The sequence below is a fragment of the Solenopsis invicta genome, chromosome 9 (genome assembly GCF_016802725.1).
Source record: "Solenopsis invicta isolate M01_SB chromosome 9, UNIL_Sinv_3.0, whole genome shotgun sequence".
Lineage (NCBI taxonomy): Eukaryota > Metazoa > Arthropoda > Insecta > Hymenoptera > Formicidae > Solenopsis > Solenopsis invicta.
Window position 1 is genome coordinate 15,114,523 of NC_052672.1, and position 16,796 is coordinate 15,131,318.

At 33.7% G+C, this 16,796-nt stretch overlaps 1 protein-coding gene across 1 annotated transcript in view; it reads left to right on the top strand.

Annotated features, from left to right (window-relative positions):
- Positions 1–3,529: 3,529 nt before the first annotated feature.
- The window catches only part of LOC105201891 (UNC93-like protein), a 48,362-nt gene continuing 35,095 nt past the window's right edge, over positions 3,530–16,796 (top strand). Inside the window, exon 1 of the mRNA XM_026133287.2 lies at positions 3,530–3,734. The gene's annotated coding sequence lies outside the window, so the exon portion shown is untranslated. The remainder of the gene's footprint in view (positions 3,735–16,796) is intronic.

Sequence of the window (16,796 nt, forward strand, 5' to 3'; positions counted from 1 at the left end):
AATTTTATATAACTAAAAAAACTTATATAAATTTATCATGTTATAAAAATTAGATAAACTTATATAAAATTATCATATTATAATACAAGTGACTTTTATTACATTTTCCTTTTACAAGTTTTTATTACAAGATTCTCAATTTAGTAGTAGGAATTGAAAGACGACGCAGTAACATGAACGACGAGCGCGGTTGTCTTACATCGATTAGAATTACAAGCGTTTAAAGAGCAGTAGCGATTCTTGATACGATGCCACGGTAACAACTAGAAAAGGACAAAGAAAGACAACAATCAAGGAGAAGTGGTGTATGCGTACGTAGCCGGCATGTGAAATAAGTCACTCTTTCACCTTGCATTTAGGCACAGTACATCAATATCGATTATTGTCGAGCCTCGTGGAAAAAAACCAATAGCGTTTGTCCGTTGCGTTTTATATACAGCAAAGTGTAAATTCACCATTCTTTCTGACGTGTTCCATGTGTTTGACACGTGATAGGCATTACTATATCAACTGCATCAATTTTATGATAATTAAAAAGAGAATGTTCAATCAATATCTTTTATGCATGATTCTTGTTCGATTAACATGAAAAGGCTCGATTCTTACATAGGAGTCACGTAATTGAATAATAACTACTTACGCCAGCAGAAGATAATGAATGCGTACGACTGACAGCGGATCACTATGCTAAGGGAAACGTTACGAAACTACCAGAAAATAATGACTAATGATATACAACCGAATAGCTATCAAATACGTCCTATTAAAATGCGCATTAACATTATATCCGAAGCAGGTTCATATAACTATAAATAAATAATGATAATTTTTTTATTAGGAAATTTATAGTTGATAACATTAATTAAGATTAACAATTATTTCAGATTAATAATTAATTAATAATTATTTAAAAGTAGCAATTACTGGAAAAATGACATTATTAAAAGGGGTATTTATCTCACAAATATTTGCATTTGTACAATTCTTTAATAGCAACGTGCAAGAATTTCGCACGCTTGTGTATACAATGATAACAGCATCTTTTCTTTCAACAATATATCGTATATCTAGTAAAATAACCTTTAGATAAAACAGTTGATTCATAAGCATTCGTCCTATCTTAATAAAGCTCTCGCAAATCCGAAAGTAAGGGAGGGGAACGATCAAGACTACTTAACGATACTTCAGGTCGTCTCGCGTGACGTCATCTGGCAACGAATCTTCAAGTACTGTCTCGGACAGGATTCTTCGAGTCCTGTCCGCGCGGCCGCGATACACGGTGCAACTTCGCGAATCGGCGAATGCAACTTCTGAGATACGTTCGTGTCGCGGCATTATCGCCGATAACGGGAAAAGCTTCTCTTCGCGGGCGATGTAAGAAACGGTCCAACTAAGAGAAACGAATTACAGTGTTGTGCAAAGAACCGGGTGAACTTCAGTCCCCCTTCGAGTCATCGAGTAAGAAGATACCTTACCGGGCGACCCGTCGTTTCTTTCTCGAGAGACCGGTATGTCTTTGCGTTTCTATCGTACCATTGCGCACGATCGAATCAATCGTTAATTGCAACTTTATTACAATACAAAATTATACAAAATTTATGCAAAATATTTGCTACACATCCAAAGTACTTTGTATAAATTGCGATAAAATTGTACAAACTTGTGCAAATTTTTTCAGCGACATTACACTTTTAAATAATATCTCATCTTCTAGAATCTGTTTGAAATGTATTATCACGAGATCGTCTCGGGCGGTTTTTAATTGCTAAAATGTCATTATCATTTTCATCATTAATTTTATTACCTTTATAGTCACGCAACCCAAGTGACAATACAGATATGTGATTTGCTAAAATTGGTTGAGCACTTTAATAACGCGGCTTGATCATTTTAATTATTTATCCTTGACAGTCGAGCAATGTCTTTTGCCATGCCGGTCGCCTTTGTCGAAAGTAATCTACATGGCGCTATATGCTAAGGAAAAAGTTCTCCATCGCTGGGAAACATAGTGACCCAGTGACACGTGAAATGCAGTCATTTTGCCGGTGTAGAACTTTCGTTTTTTCTGTTCGTGAAAGTGTGACTCATGACGTTTAATTATCAGAATTAATAGAAGCTTTTCTCCCTCCCCCCCCTTTTGTTAAACTCGCGCGACAGTAAACTTCACATTCAAGCAGATGTAATCAAGTACGTATCCAATCGTATATCTTACGACTTATTATTTTCCGCTTGATGCTTCGTGTAATGACGTTTCCGAAGGCAACTATAAGGCATTTATGTGTTACATCAATCGTCTTATTTTGAACTATTGTGGATTATTTACGTATTTATTTAATATATATTTATTATGTGCATGCACTGAGGAAAAAAATTACTAAATTTTAATAAATATTTATTTGAATAATATTAATGAAATATTTACTAAATGTAACGCTCTTGTATTTATTTAATACAAGAGCGATTAATTTAATTTAAGTATTATCTTTTCTTATGAGAGGTAAATATATTTATGTACCGTAAGTAAATAATTTATTAGTGCTCGAATAAATATTTATTAAAATTTAAGAATTTTTTTTCTCAGTGTACATTTAATACTAAAATGACACTTTATAATTGCACATGATAATTAACAAACATGTTTGTATTTTTTATTTATATATTAGATAAATATATTAGTATAATAACAAAGCAATAAATATCAGAATTAAGTTAAGGAAACCTACGCGCGATGGCTACGAACAGCTGAGAAAAATTAATAATTACGAAGTTACGTAACATTGGAAATTATTTTTATGACGCATATTTTATACATTGCTTTGAATAATCTGTTAGATGATTTTATTTTAAATCCTGAGAAGAGAGCAATTATTTTATAAGATTAAATTAAATCGGAAAAAGAGGGCTCAAAAATGGATAAATGGAAAGAAGCGGTGTGAAAATACATCAGGTGCACGCGCAATTTTGGTCGCGTGCGTGTGCAAAAGATTTAATACGCACGTGCATGCGTGCCCTGTGGAGCTGGCTACCTGTTCACTTGACGGCGACACGACACGGCCAGTGACACAGAAGAGACACGCAGAAGAGACAGCAAAACCGAGAAAGAGAAAGAGAGAGAGAGAGAGAGAGAGAGAGAGAGAGAGAGAGAGAGAGGGGTTTTGAGGAGGCGGAATGGAAGAGGTGGAGGAGGAGAAGAAAAGGGGGTAGGGTAGGAGCAAACGAAGGTGCACCGTGCGCCGCGTGTACAGAGAGAAAACGACGGCCGCGACTCGCGCGAGTACGAACCCGCGGAGCCGAGAATCGGCGAACCGAGAACCGAACGGCGAACCGCTCACCGATTCCAAAGTCCGCCGACAGTCAGGCAGGTTCAGTTGTCTCCGAACCCCCGAACTGTTCGGACGCGTTTTCCAAAAGCAGATTTTCGTTTTCCACGACGCGATCGCGAACACATTCCCTCTCGTACGACTCGCGATTCTCCGGCTTTGACACAAGCGCACACACATCACCGATTAAAGTGAGAATTCGATTCGACCGAAGATCGAATCGGATCGCGGGAACAATTCGTTCGTCCAACGTCACGAGAACGGGGCTAGCCACGGCTGTCAACGTAGGGTCTTCTACCCTCTGCTGCGTCGATAGAGCAACCCCTCGCGAGAACCAACCACCTGTCTCTCTGTTCACCGAGACGAAGGGGAAAGCGAGATCGTCGCTGATTCGAACGATCGATTTGCTAAGACGTGAGTATTGTGACGGAGAAGATTCACGGGGTTGCTCACGAAGAGGTCAGTTTTTTGCCGATCGCGGTGAACTGACTCTTCGTGCCACGCACGCGATCGCTACCGATGAATTTTAGCCGAATAAAAGATAATTCTGTCAAGCATTTAGAAAGTAAAGATGCCAAAGTAGAGGGAGTCGTATCACCGCGATAGGAAATGAGAATAGGTACGGATAACGCGGATATCCATTATTAGACATTTACGGCCGACACGAATGTGCAAAATCAGGTTATTGAAACCATTCGCTAGAATCAAACCACACGATGCGCCGATAATGTTATTTTATTTTATTTTGTTCAGATAACGTCGAAAAATTATGCTCGCGTAAATTCGATAAAAATACGAAAGTGCATTTTTTTATGAAGCTATTTATCACATGCCGATGAGATGTATAGCTTTTTCGGTTTGTCGATAAAAAATAATAATAGCAAGTAACATTTGCATTATGTATGATAATTGTATAAAGGAGAGAAATAGAAAAAAATCACTTATATGAGTGATGTAATTTTCAAATATATAATTTTTTATGATGTTTTATTTGTAATTAATAATTATATAAATTATTTATTATTATTAGTGAGAGATGAATCTAAAAGATTTGTTTCACTTTCGTACGATCGTTTATTTCACGTTTTATTTCTTGCAAGCGTGAAAGTAATATCTTCTGAGAAATATTGTGCATTGTAGAGTTAAAAAAATCTTTAGTAAGAAATTCGTATGTAGTTTTATGTCTTGGACGGTTTATATGCACGTCCGATCGCTGTAAGCGGTCGCGATACTTGGACGCGCTTCGTTTCAATGATGTGGAGCTACGTTTGCTCCAAGATATAGCACACACTCGATAGTAAGGAAACGTAATATAGCTGTTGCACTTATTCTGCGCGATTGTTTAGGAGTAGACTTTTGATAACGAATAGATAAACCCTCTTCACTTTACGATTGTGCAGCATCGCGACGTTTGTATCAAGTTGCATAATTTAGATTATTTTATTTTTAACGCCATGACACGGACGATGATTGCATTCAGGATCCCATAACAAATGGTTGGTTGTATAACGTTTACATATTGTTATATTGTTATATTTAAATTATGTTATTATTAATTACAAATTTAACATTAAATATTAATTCTATAATTAAAACAAAGATATATAATTATATTTTTTTAAGAAGAGCATAATATGCGGCTTATATAGAAAATATCCTATAAACGCAGAATATTATTTAACGTTAAATAATATTTTTAAAATATTAATCAAAATAATGAAGAGGTAAATAATACTATTTACTTCAATATTTTAAATTATTAAAAATATTATAACTTTTAAATGTAATAATTATAAAGTTTATGAATATTTTATGCATAATAATTTATATTGATTTTTTATTACACTCATATTCGTAGAATATTTTTATAATATTCTTCGGAAAGTGAAATAATATACCACAAATATTATGTAAAAACAGACATATAATATTAATACAACGTTCCCACAATATTAAAATAATAATAAAAATATTGAATAATAGTCTCAAAATATTATTTTAATATTACTTTAATTTTTAATAATATTCTAGAAATATTGTGTGCTTATAGGGTGCATCTCCACAAATTTGTACAAAAAGAAAACAGATTTAATTTTTTTAAGATACTTTATCAGTCGCCAAATTTTGATTGGATAGAGAATCTAGTACGTATGTGTCTAATACAAAAGAAAATAACTAGTGGTTCTCATGTTGTAATATATATCCATAGATGTTCGTAAATGCTTTCACTTTGGTACCACGTATAGACATATCTGTAGAGAGTTGCACGTGACTTGTGGATGATCGCTCAGTTGCATATTCGATATGCGCTAGATTACAATATTTGCTTCGACATGTCACATTATAAGACACCCAATAAAGTATCTGTTAACAGATCTGATTGCATAGTATCGATATTGTGCGATTGTATTAAAGATCGATTATATCAGTTGCGTTTTCCATTTTTAAATTACGTTAGAAATTCTACACTGAAGATGAATTATGGAAAGTGTTGTTACCTAACTAATTTCACTTTGCGTACCGTAAGATTTGAACTTTGTCGACGATTTCATCGATATTTTATCCGGATGTAACAGAAGCAAAGCTCTCGTAATTCTATCTAAAGAAATTGATGATTACTCTAACGTACGACACATTGTACAGTAATATCAGCAAGGATTTCGATAAAAATGTTACAGTTAAAGGCGCACTAAATTTTTTTTATTTTCACGATTATTACGATGCCATTTGAGAAGACAATTTTTTTATCAGCTAAGCAAAAGTTTTTCTAATAGAGCTAATAAAATATGAGAGAATTCAAAAATTCCAATATGCAGAAATTCAAAAACTCGGAAAGAAGTGAAAGAACTATCTCCTTTATTATTATAATTTTTCGTCTCATAATGTTCACTCGGGAAAAAATATTAGATACATGACATCGTAATTGCAATATAAGGTGCGATACTGCATTATTTTTGCACACGGACAATTTTCATTAAATGGTTATTTTTATAATGACCTCGCAGTAAAAAGAGATATATAGTATTCGCCTGTGTATTAACATCAACAAAAAGGCCAATTGCGTTAATACATTCTGTATAAATTACTTCTATTAATATCACGCGGCTACGTATGGGCCTGTATAATATCGAGCGACGTGGAGACTGGGTAATGACTAATTAAACCCGCAATAAGAATAATGAAATATTTTAAAAGTCGCAGGGGAGACGTGCGCTATGGTGCACGGTAATGTAACGAGGCAGAATAGAGTTACGAGAGCATCTAATGATCGCCTAATACACAGCGATCTTTCAAAATTTTAGGATACGTGTATAATCACACATATACACATGCGTGCTGGTCTTCCTGTTTTCCAAGCCCGTTCCTTAATGTACCGAAATGTAAAGATTTTCAACGTACTCCATGCGCAATGTTCATATACGTCAAATGATAATAATTTATCTTCCTTCCAATATATCGCACAGTATATCACACATAGCTCTGACAGGCTTTATTTTATTTCTTCTCTTTTCATTCATATGTCTCAGATATTACGAAAAACAGGTAACGAAATCTTTAACAGTGATGTGTTCGAAAGGAGCGAAGGAGTCGGCAGAATCGTTAAGACATTTATGACCGTCAAGTGTGACATAAAATTGCGCCATGTACTTAAAGACATCGTTGTTAAGGAGTAGAGATAACATTACGTTTTCCGGCTTATTTAACATGCCATGCAAGTTTGTCTCGAAATACAAAACTGTGCTTATGCACATATTATTGAAACAATCGAATTTGATTCTGTGCATTCCAAGCCTAAAAATAATGCAAATTATCTTAGCTGATAACAGTTTACAATTGCAGAAAATTTTAATAGTGCAAAAACGGATTACAAAATGCATAACTACGTTACAAATTTAATGTGCAGTTTATATAATTTTTCAATTATATAAGACAAGAATTAATCACTTTTAATTCTTGTCTTATAATTATGTTAAATCCGGACAAAGTAGAATAAGTATTTTTAACTAAATTAAAGAGGATTATGTAAATTATAACACGAAAAAACGCTGAAGTATCTAAAAACTTAGCTAAATACAGATTTGAAAATAATTTTTTATTGAATTATTAAAATAATTATATAGATGCTCAAGCATGATGAGTAACGCTGCAAAAAATTTTAATATTCTAGCCAGCTTTAGTATCCTATATAATTATTTTAATGGTTCAATAAAAAATTATTTTTAAATCAGTATTTAGCTAAATTTTTAAATATTTTAGCAGAACCTTTTAAATGTAAAATAATTTCCTATGTGATTAAATTTTAATAATATATAAATATTAATTAAAATTAACAAGATTAAACACAAATTTATGAAAAAATCTTTCATATATATATATATATTATATAACTTGTAGAAAGGAAATAACGTTAGTCTCGTTTATCAATGTGTTTCAATGATAATCGAGACTTGATATTTTAAGTACACACATTAGCAAATAGTAGGCACACAAATCTCGCGTAACGGTTATTGCGTTTACAGTTAGTTTTACACATTTCTCGCAGAAGTGCTAATAACGACAGTTATCTTCCTCCAGGCACGATTGAGTGTGAGATTGGCTACCGGCCAGTGTATAATGAATCAAAGATACTTGCACCAGGGATCTTTGTATGTGATCTATTATGTTCTCTTTCACATGAAGACTACACATCGGTGCGGACACACCTTACACGATGATTCGTTGTGAAACGGTTGTAACATTCACGAGCCAATCGTTTCACGGACTTTCTAAATCATAGCAAATATACATAGTATCCGGCCACGTGCGTGCAATTGTCTTGCGCGTCTCAATCAGTATATCGCGAATAGATGCAGGTATAATAAAGTTTAGGCGTGGGCGAGATGTACGAGCGAATTGGCGCCGATAGCGATACATCGATAGGATTATCGTATTATCGAGTGCGCGTGTTCGTATAAAATCTCATACTACCAATTAATTCGCGATTTTTAATTGTTTCGTGTGACAAAAGTTCCGAGCGATTATTTATACCGGGCATATTTTTTGTTCGGTATGATTAATCGCTCTCTCGCTAGATTTTTGTTAGAGATTATTTTTCGCCCGTTTCAATCTAAAAGAACGTCAAAAGAACGGCCTGATTTAATCTCGTTATATTATACACAGGACGAGATGCACATATATATATATATATATACACATACAATTGCTATATTTCATTCTTGATTGCACGTGAAGATATAACGGAATTAAATTACTCCAGGATAAAAATGCGAGTATATAAAAATTATTTTCGTAGGAAAATGAGTGGAAGCTATCGCGTGTTCTGAGCGCGTTTTATATCGTGTGCGGAAACGTGCGTTGAGCATTAGCATGATGCGAATATAATTACGATTCGCATGGTTGAAAATCGTTCAGAGCCACAATTATATTTTCCAGGTATTATTCCGCGATTCGCCGCGTTTAGTCACACTTTGCGTGATAATACAGCGGTATTGTACGATGCAAAAGCAACATGAATCACATCTTCACTTGGCTAAGTAGATATTAGTCTGATCGAACAGCAGTTTTGCCTTTCACAGTCCTTTGTATATCGAAAATCGCTGAGGTATGTCGCGAGCGAACGCCGCCGAGAAAGCTAAAACCAATGGAGCGTCGTTTATAATCCGCATTACCCTAATTTAACAGGTAGAACAATGCGCTGACGCCGACCAACGGTGCGTACGTACGTCAACGCAACTGAGTCTTGCATGTGTATAAATAATGGATAATCCTTCCGCGACCGGAACGTGATACACAAATGAGTATTTAGTAACACGTAAATCGTGTAATATATTGCAATTATAAAAAATTTTATATGGTTGTGCTATCAAATTTTAAATCGCCTGTAAAATTGCTAGTACATATCTGCTGAATTAAACAGACAATAGCAAAAGCAATAATAAACGTTTCATTTTTCATTGGTGGTGCTCTAAATGGATAAATAAACTATAATTAGTTATTGTAATAATTGTAATTAATTATAGTAATAATTCTTGTTCTTGTAAAAATTAAAATTAATATAATGACGAGTATAATAAAGGAATAAACTTCAAGATTTTTTACATCGAAGTAAATCTTTCATTTGACAATTGAGCTATCATCAAATGATTGAGATGTTCTGCGATATATAAAAAAATCATGTTGCTCACGTCACGTCAGTAAGTTATCTCGTCAGACATCTGCTTCTTGTTAAATTCTCGCGGAGTGAGTAATGTTTATCGAAATGAGAAATGCAAAGATAAAAGTTCTGTTGATTTACGGATGAAGGTTGAGGAAAAAAAGTGCGCGTTGTAATTAATATTGACAAATATCAACCTCGGAAGATTCGCGACCGCGAGCATTTGCATGCGCGTACGGCGCGCGCTTCTCACGCATGCATGCCGTACGCACGCATGCATAGCAGCGCGTAGCTCGGTGGCATCTTTTCTTTTTGCAAGGACCTTTCGTGTCGCCTTCGTGTGTACAATGGATCGATGTCATCTCCGACCCTGGTGTGACAGGAGAAAGATATCCGTGCCGTAGAAATTCGCGTCGAAGGTCAACCAAAGCTACAAGAAATTTCTTTTCATTTTTCTTTTTTTTTTAAATAGAATTCAAAGAAGAAAATAACGTTGCCGATTTAGCGGTTATCGTAACGGTGCGTAATATTGAAAGGGTCGAGTTCCGTTTACGCATCGATATCGGTAAACGTAAAAATACTCGTAATGAATCATCTTTCATCGCGTGCGTTAAAAAGAGCATTAATTTTTTTTTTTTTTTTGTATTCAGGAACGATGACGGCAATTAAAGCGATCAGCGAGACGTTCGGTTCTTTAACCTTAAGTGGAACATTTTTTGTTGATCGATAATAGATAACAGATAATAGCCGCGGGTTTCGATTACCGTTACAAACCAGTTTGTCTTTCTTGCGAGTCGCCTAATGCGTGACACCATTTGATTGATTGATTTGATTCAAAAAAGTATTTTCCATTTCGGGTCTTGTGCATGAAATCTCGTTTGTCATACCGATTAATGACCAATGATGTAACATGTAATGAAGCAACTAGTGATTTCTTCACTTGAACTTATAACTCTGAACGCGATATTTTGATATAATAAATTTATTTTAATATTATTTAATATTTTCTGTGCAACTTGAGAAATCACGTCAAATAGAAATAAATATTTATGAAAAAGTTAAATAGAAAAAAATATAAAAAGGTATAGGAGATACTGTGAATTTATGAGTAATACTAGTCGTTTCTGCAGCTTTTCTATATTTAATCGTAAATTATTGATTCAAAATACTGTCAATTAACAATTAATAGAATTTTATACTTATTATTGTGTGTTGATGTTTAAAATAATAAAGATTGAAATAGGTTACTAAAGTACCATTTATTATTTTAATTTACATTTTGATTAGGTGTAAGTACATACGTAATTCCTGTAAATATAATAATATGTAGCTTAAAGTGCCGAAGAAAAATTATACAGAGTCGATAGAAAATTTGTACCGGATACTTTTAATTACTTCACGAACATAACAGTGTATTTATTGTCATCAGGAATCATTAGTAAACTGTTTCATCGAGTTGGATATTATGTAATGCTATATCGCTTAAATTACCGTGTGCGAATCGCGCAAAGATGATGCATATCCTGTTAATTTCCTCTGCCTTTCGAGGAAATCTAACAAATGTTAAGATAAAACGTATGAATGTTATATGAAGAAACTATGATGCGATAATATTACAAATTACATAAAAATAAGGCTCATTTATCGGTCTACGTTTCCCTATTATTGTTCATTACAAATTATTTTTACAGATAATCATTGACACATCTTTTTTGATGTTGCTACTATCAAGTAATTTTATATATATATATTTTAGCTTATTTAAATTGAAATTTCCGTTTTTTTCCGTTTACATAAATAATAATTATTAATATTTCATATATCATATTGTGATGCATACAATTTTGTATAATTTTTATATATCACAATATAGAATATATTATAAATATAACGTGTAACAGAATAACTTTGACAGAACTAAAGACTAAGTCCATGAAATATTATAATAAAAATTTTTGTCGTTTATGCGCAAATTAGAATTATGAAAGGCACAGTTTGCATCACGATGGTAACGTTTTATTGCTTTTGTCGGCGATTCGTATGTACGTATCGTAAAACTGGATCGTAACGCGTACACGTAATTCGGAAGGCTGTTGTAAAAAAGAAATCTGAAAAACCAGAACAATTTGTTTGAAATAATTATGCTATTTAAAGCCAATAATTTTAAAGATTCTCTTTGAGGATCGCATTCTTCTTTGCTCCATCCGGAAACGCGTGCACTATTATAGTGAATTGAGCAATCGTAGAATATAGATACCGCCAGGAGAATCGCACGGGGAAAACGTTGGCTCGGCAATTTAATAACGCCTCGGGACAGATTGCATACGTCCTGTGTAAATAGCGTTCTAAAAGGTAGATTCGTTCGTGTGCATGCTCGCGAGAATGTTGTGACCTCGATTCGTCGCCACGACCTTCCCAGATTGAGACGTTCATAGACTCCCAACAAAACGACGCGAAGTGTACCATTAGCGAATTTTACTCCCGTTGTATATAAAAATTTGAACGTCGTTTCTTTTGATTTCTCAGAATACATTTGTTTCTAATACATTTACGTTGTATGTAGTCGTTAGTTAAATCTTTAATTGTACACAATATTAAGAAAATTAAATTTTATTACTTGTGCTCTGAAAACGATATTTCTAATTTCTAAGTGTAGTCGGGACAAATGCAATTATTAGCATTCAAGCGTCTCATGAAAACGTTATCTTTTATAATGCAAAAATATAGAAAGTATATCAAAAGCGCGTAGCTATTTTATAATCGTATAATATCTACAAGAGTTGCAGCTTTACGCGAAATCCAAATGCACTCTGACAGTAGTACAGATACAGTATGAGTAAGCCTTAGTAAAAGTATAGCAAGAGGAAAAGAGAAAAGTGGAGAAAACGGAAAAAGATTTGAATGCTGATCAAGCGGCTTTGCCGGTACCTTGATCACGGTCCGATTCGCTCTAAATCTATTTGTATGATTAGTTTTTTGTAATTTTTTTTAGGTATCAAAATAATTTCACGTTTGATATTTCACGAATACGTTGGAATTAATGTTTCGTGGATGTGTACATCAAATAGACAATTAATCAAATACAGATAGAGGAGAAGGTGATATTATGACCTTTGCATGTATTATTATGGCCTTTTGTGATATTTCCGTTATTAGGTGATGAATTCTTGTGATTATCGTTAGCACACACATACGGAATATAATGCAAAATTCATAGAGCACGAAAATCGAAAGTTTTTTGATGATAAAACAACTAGATGATAAAACAACTAACGCGCGGTTATTGCCTTTGTTTGGAGAGTTTGATCGATAGATTCTATGATGCTAAAACAACGTGTCTTCTTGGTTAAAGAAAGCAAACAGTTTTTCTGAGTACTAACAGAATTAATCTATTAAAGTACTAATATTATTACAGATTATACTTTGTTTATCGAATGCAATGAATGATCAAAGACATTATTATTCAATTTTTGTAAATTTTTATTTTTATTTTGAAATATATGCGTATGCATTATGCATTTAATAGTACAATTTTATGAGCTACTAATTCTATGTAGGTCGGTATATAAAACGTTCCACATTATGCGCAAAAATGTTCCACACTTTTATATTCTTTTTATTGTTCAGTACAAACTCATGTCAGAAAATATGTAAACATTATTCAATGTAAAATATTATATTTTAGGAAATTGATAAGTCTTTTCCAATTACGTATCAATTTAATGAGTTGTGAAACTTAATTCTAATAATTAACTTTTCAATTAATTTTTATATACAACTTATCTAGAGTAAATCTACACATAAAATTAAAAATACATGTTGATTTTTCTTTTATTACATTTTTTTTTCACATTCCGAACAGTAGCAAAGATACTGTCGAAAGAAATGTTTACGTCGATATCATTTTGACATACTGACTTCGAATAGCTTGTATACTCCTGGATAATTAACTACCGCGCTTAATATCAAGTTCACGATTCTCGAATGCCACTCGTAGCCGTTAATAATCCACTGATAAACGCGCTGAGTCAGCGGTGTGTGCATTTTGCAGCCTGGCCACTGATTGTATAGAAGAGTTCGGCTGTGAGACGAAAACACTTTCTTTTATTTATTTAACAAAACATTTCTTTTATACATTTAAAAGTAATTGAACTTTCTAGTGAAATTAATTTTTTTTAATTTTACTGTAAAAAGAGAGATCAGAAAAAATAACATTTGAAAAAGATGAAATAGCATGCCATGCTTGTTATAGTAAGCTTTTTCGAAAGTTTTATTTTACATTGAAATTTCTTCAATTTTATGTGTAGATTCTCTCTAGATAAGTTGTATATAAAATTAAAAAGTTAATTTTCAGAATTAACTTTCGAAATCCATTAAATTAATATGTTACTGGAAGAAACTTATCAATTTTCTACAATATAATTGTTGCACCTGAAAATAATAAGATACGTGTATGTGATAACATTCGTGCGCCATGGCTTTGCCACTCAGACGATTATCAATTATCAATACATCATTGACGTTGAATTTTTGATGACGTACGTCGATGACAGTTTGGCAAAACCGGACGAAGGCGATCGTGCGCTGCGTTCTACCGTTGCATAATCGAGGCCGGCTTAATGAGTCTTCGACACCTCCCAATAGTCGACGGCCATTGAAACGGCGGCGCTTCGTTTATGGTAGTGGAATTTTTTAAATTATCTGCTGCCATTTATCTTATCTTTAAGATTTTTCCATCGCTGATTCATTGCGCGTAACATTTTACCGTCACATCATTTCCCTCCATTTACATTCTACAGTAGATCGTTACATTCTCTTCTACTTAATATTCTTCTCCCCGTATTTCGCGATTTTCGTATAGAATACGCGAATGGTGGAAAAACCAACGACGAGGGTTCGGGAATAGTTGTTTGAAACGGCTCCTACATGGGAGCATGTAGGAGTGGTCGATTACTTGTCGTAAGCGCCGTTTAATTATAATGCACGTCGTGACACGTGTCACAGCATGGCACGGCCGGTCACGCATTCACGTTGATTACATCGACGACATACGAATCTACAAGAACCCTTCTACGTGTCATCTGAGCACCGTTAATAAGACTGCAAAGACGAATGTAAGGATTAATCCGTAAATAGGCGCGTGACTTTTTTAATGTGAGATGTTTTTATTTCTTTTTATAAATAATTATATACTGAGACATGTTTGACAGATAAAGTAATAAATAATAATTTTAAACATTAAAAATTTTTCAAAATCCAGTTTTAAAAATACTTTATTACATAATATATTTAATTGGTGAAGAATTTATTTTTATTTATTTATTGTTTTAATATTTCAATATCAAAGCCTTTTCGAAAGTTTTATTTTGCATCAAAATTTTTTCAAGAAAAATATTTTTACCTATAATTATTTCAATGATTAATTTAGGGGAGGTAACAATGAGGTAGTAATGAGAATTATCACGGACTGTTAATCGCATATGATCGTCAAACGAACAATTCGCTTCAATTATCACAGCTTAAGAAACGTGAATTACCGGAATTGAAAATTATCGCAGACGCGATAATTTGCGGTGCTGCTTTACGCCTGCAGGTACACAGAATTGATATGACATTCAATTCCGCAAATGTCAATGGTAATTGGAATGCATATTATCGATCATTGTAGTGCTAATCACATGTATTTTTTTTATTTCGTATGGTTAGAGTTTATGATTCCCTTGTATCCCTCACTTGATCTACGGTGCGACTATAAAGATAATAGTACAACCAGTCATTTTTTCCGAGTATACTGCTTTATCTGGCACTTGTGTACATCCTTTTCCATGAAAGGATTCATATAACATGCACGATCGCATGTACAATATGTTTCGCGAAGAATCGTGTATGTGTTATAATGTCGGAGATACACAGATGCATTCGTATTTATTTTTGCTACACGGCCTCACAAAATAATCGCTTCGCTCGTATGATGAGAGTTACGTAAATGAGAAAATGGAACACTGACGAGACAGTAAGATTAGTTATACTCTACAGAGCTCTCTAGACAGAGAAGAAAATGGCTCTATTATACATTCCGACTGTCGGCCAACAGGCGACTGAGTGCTAAATCAAGCGAATCTTAAAAAAAAAATACAAAAAAGAAACATTTCTTTTTTGCACAATTTTCATTGTTTTCGTATAGTGACAGTGATAAATTAACTGATAAATATTAGCCTATACATATTTCTAAAGCTGAGTAAAGTTTTTTTTACGCTAGAATTTTAAATTATTTAAATAAACAATATAAGAATAAAAATAAAAGGAGAGAAATTTGTAAACATATTTTAAAAAATTATTCATAAATATATTTAAGCTATAATATTTTTTGGCTTGTATGTAAATTTGATTTTACATAATCATACTGTTATACAACTTGCGCGAAAACATCAACCTAGCAAAAACCGTCGGACAATGAGAGGGGGGGAGGGGAGAGGGGCAGTAACACGTGAGTCAATTTTTAAATTGACCGAATATACCATTTAAATCTCCAAGTTTCAATAAAGCTACCGCCGATGGCAAAAGTTAGCGCAAAACGGCTCTGAGATTATTCGCAAGGACGTCCACGTGTGTATACTCTCACGCTCGGTTTTAACTAAACCCAATTGGCACGTCTGCTCGCGCGATTCGAAAGTGCAAAGCGAATGGAATTTTTTTTTCATTCCGTTCTTCGCGACGATACCCTCCCGTCTGCGTTCGATTTCACCGTGCGAGAAAAAAAAATTCCATCCATTTGTGTTCCCAATCTCTTTGGAGAAGCGCGACGACGTTTAGCTAAGCGATCGCGCGCGATGACATCTCCGGGTCCAAAGAACCGCTAGCGAATCGTTTAAGATAAAAGATCAGTATAAGCAACTGTAAAGCGACATTAATGTAATATTTTAAGATTAAGTCAGCAATTTGTTTTTTTGTTATTTATCGACTTTGAAACATATTTGCATTTCACGTTTATCGCTAACATTTATTTAAATAAGCTTCTTTTGATCCTTATCTGCATATTTTCATAGGATTTTTAAGCGTTCTATTTCTTATCGTTAGATTTTGTAAAGATCTAGAACCTTTCGCAATTTAATGTGATATTACTGAGGCTCAAGCAATTAGATTTAACAAATGAGATCATTTATTGTGTCTTACTTTGCTAATTGTATCTCACGTGTGCTTTACAATCTTTTTACGGATGGTTTCCTTTACGATACGATGAGGTAAGAGAAGTGATGATCGAAAGCGATACTACCTGTCCTTGTGGCGAATATTTACAAGTTTACTTGTATACGCGTTCTCGG